The sequence below is a fragment of the Malus domestica genome, chromosome 05, assembly GCF_042453785.1.
Source record: "Malus domestica chromosome 05, GDT2T_hap1".
NCBI lineage: Eukaryota > Viridiplantae > Streptophyta > Magnoliopsida > Rosales > Rosaceae > Malus > Malus domestica.
Genome location: NC_091665.1, coordinates 15,438,650 through 15,442,694, shown reverse-complemented (window position 1 = coordinate 15,442,694; position 4,045 = coordinate 15,438,650).

Sequence of the window (4,045 nt, the reverse complement as noted above, 5' to 3'; positions counted from 1 at the left end):
GTTTCACTCGTTTTTCAATGAGGAATTTAGAAGTAATCACAACTTGGCTTGGCTGCATGCTTACAACAACTAATCACTCTTGCACTTCAAAAGAAGACTGCACCCTTCTTAGGGACTCATCGCAGGAATTGCGCCCCCCGAGGGACTAACCATGCTCTCCAGTGCGAGAGGGTAAACCAATTCTCCGACACCCATATGGGTCAGCTCTCCAAGACGGGAGGATAAACTTTACACTCCGAATATCCAGACGTGGATGAGCCTGGCTGCCCTAGTATAACTAGATGCACGATGGCTTGCGCCGGGATTCCTAGAAGTAGCCGCAATGGTCTTTTTCAAGGTTTAGCTAACTGAAGGATTTTGGGTCTCTTGGCCTAATCCGTGGGGAACCGGGCCCTAGAGACGAAGAGGGCACATTACGCAGTATATCCGATGGACGACTGCCCTGGAATCCTAAAGCTGCTACCGAGTGCACTAAGGTAGCCTACGGATTCCGGAAGACTGCCTACGGCTTGCCCTTCGAGCAGTGAAGCCGCACTAGACTTATACAACCGCACATTCTTGTGAAAGGTTAGACAAGCTAGCGCGCATATACGAAGTTTTATCCACTGCCGACATGCTACGTAGTCGATAAGCTTCACCTCTGCCAAGCACGGAACAACCTACACCAAGTCCTAAAGTGTTGTGATACTTGCTACGCAACCTACGGAATTGAAGAAAGTCAAAGTTAACAGCCTAGTGGTTACGCGGACTTGTCTGCTTCTGTAAGTAAGGCATCCGGCTGCCAACCCTATGGCTAACAACTTTGCAAAGTTCTACACCAACACCTACGGCTGCATAGGCTACGCGAGTTTGTCTGCTTATAAAAAAGTAGCATGCCTGCCACTGGTCTATCAAGTCTAAAGGTTAGGGCATGAACAAAAGAAGTGAAGATGAAGAAAAACGAAGGAAAACATGTTTATAAACAACTAGCAAAGGTTGAAGGAGTTCAAGCAAAACAAAAGCTACAAGGAAAAACAAAGAAAATCCTAAAGGCTACCTAAAATACTACACTACAGCAGCTTGGACATTCCACGACTACTCGGTCGCCACACCTTCAACAGCCGTAACGCTCTTAGCAGCGGCATCATCCGGCGCTTCACCCCCGGCTGCCCCAGTCTGGGCACTAACTTCTCCAACTACTTCACCAATGGAAGCCTTAAAAGTAAAAGCAAGCAAGTCTTCCGGAGAAATAGAGAAGCTCATCCACTCTCTTCTTAGCATAAATAGCGAAACGAAGCTCAGAAATTGCAAGCTTAAGATCTTGAATCTGAGGCGAATCAATCTCAACAGCAAAGGGAGCAGGCTTTGGCACCACTTTAGCAGCAGAGTCCACCTTACCACTCTTCATAATAGCAAGTCTCTACAAAGGTGAACCGGACTTGGCTCCCAAAGAACGTCCTACAGACTTCGGCACTGGGGGCATGATAAAACCTTTACGCTGAGTAATCTTATCCATAATTGTACTAGCCATTCTCAACATGGAAGACGCCACATGCTCAGATCTAGCAGCCTTACATTTCTTCCCATTGGAAAATCATGTCAATCACATACCTCTCGGTAGCAAGCGGACCCTCATGAGCAGCAGAAGAAGTCTTCAATTTTTTCTTAACTGGCATCTCATGAGCAGGCGGGGAAGATCTCTTCTTTCCATCTTCATTCATAGTAAGCTCCACGACAGCGATCAGACGAGCCAATGCATCCGCCTTGATCCTCTTTACCTCCTCTTTCTGGAGCAGCCCACCTTTCTTTCGGCAAAGAGGACTAAGCAGCCAACGACATTCATGGTACTCAGCAAGGGAGCTCAACCCAGCATTCCAACAGGCAGGAGGCCTGCATGCCCAACATTCCAACAGCCCATGAGACCCGCAATCTCCTTATTTCTCTCAATCACCAGCCTGGCCCGAGTCAGGTCCAAGAGCCCAAAGGACATGAGCCATGCGGCTCGCCTAGCACTGCGCCCCAGCGCCACAATCCGCGACCCTAGTTGCACAAGCTGCCTTTTGGCTCAAGCCAAGCCAAGCTGCCCAAGCAGTGGTCCCTGCCACAACATCTTCTCGGCCCATGCCGAGCCAACTCCTGGCCCCTGCCAGCCGATGTGCCGCACCACGCGACGGCTGCCCCGCAATAGCACTATCCAAGAATAAGGCAAGAAAAATTAAATTTTTCTTACATCGGTGCGGCATGAAGAAGACGAAGAAAGCAACGAAAGACGGTCCTTTGCACGGGCAAGATGTAGAAGATTGCTAGAGGAGGGGGAACAAATATCCTCTAAGCTATCTCTCTCTTGTAGGGTAGAATAAATCGCTCTCCAAAGTTGATTTAATAACCCACTTAAGGTGGACTTAAATAGGCTTTGAGAGAAATTTATTTCCCTTTCCTAGAAGGATCTAATTTCCTATTAAAGAGAGAATCAACATCAAAATAGGAAGCAGTCTTAAGTTTCCTAAAGCAAGAAGATCTCTACACCTGCTGCCCTTTTTTGCAAGCAGCCCAACAGGTGTGGGGGCATTTGTGGAGCCAAAAATATTCACTAGGCGACACGTGGACTTTTGGACAAAAGAGGACAAAAATACCCTCGAGGCATACCGGGTTTCCTACACGCGAGCAGTAGAGAATCATTTTTTCAACCAAGTCAAAAGTGCCCAAAATAGGTATCAACTTAAAACCTAATTTATTCATATATTTCCCATTTCATTATTTAGCTAATCAATTAGCTAAATAATATACTTATTCCTTTCATATTTCATAAAATCATAATAATTGACTAATTAAGGGATTAATTACCTAATCAATCCCTTAATTGTCAATTTGAAACATCCACTCAAACCTAAAAACACAAGAGGGCCGGCTATCCCATTGAAAAACCTAATCCATTACCTTTTTTCTACCTTTTCCCACCATTTCTTCCTTTTTATTAGCCAATTATACAAAAAACCACCAAAACATTCATTTTATGTTTAATAGCCAAATAAATTGGCTAATTAAACCTAAAAACCCTAGCCACCTCCTATCCCTATAAATATACTCCCATTCTCACCAAAAAGATTTTTCCAAACCTCTTGCAAAAATTCCAAAACACTCTAAACACTATTTCTCTCTAAATTTCTAACTTTGGCATCGGAGGTTCTTCGGCCAAAGCCCCCCCCATTCATCGTGGGCGCGTGAGGCTTTTGGCCTTAACCTAAGGTGCTAGTTGTTTTGTAGGTGCAAAATCGTCCAAGATCGAAGAGGAGAAAATTTGCATCCACAATATTATCAACTCGTATGACGCTGAGAAGAAAATTTTCAAGTTCAAGAACAGGTACAGTAAAATGAACGCTAATGATATACAACGTATCTATGGAATACCAAGTAGAGGAAAACAAGCCTCTTAGTCGATAAAAGACCCAAGAACTCCGAAGATTGGTGAAAACAAGTTTGTTGACAAATACTTCAAGAATGTCAAAAGATTCACCAGAAAACACATTTTAAAGGGAATGAAGAAACAGCTTGCCTAATCATTTTGTATTTGCTATTCATGCTGCTTGTCGAAAGTTTAGCAACAAAACTACCTTAGAGTTTTGCCAAAAGTTATGACTCCATAGCATACATCAATCAGTACAATGGGGCCAAAAAAAATAGCAAGGTACTTAGTGGAAAGAGTCGATAGAGCCCGAAGTAGGAAAAAAGATAAACAACCACCTGTCACTAGTTCTGTTGTACTTTTACTGGTAAGCAAACAAAAACTCATAATTAGTTTAAGCTTAATGTTGATGGTGGCAAGAAGGGAAATAATAATTCTATTTGAGCAGGTTGTATTTTAAGATATTCTGATGGTAAATGGATTTATGGTTTTGCGCCAATTTGGGCACATGTGAGATTCTCACCACTGAATTATGGGGTCTTTTGCTTGGGCTTACAATTGGCATGGAAATTACGGATTCATAAATTACGTAATAACTCATTGGTTGATTGTATCATTAATTCATAATTCGGGGTTCTAGTTAGTTTAACTAGATGAATCTTA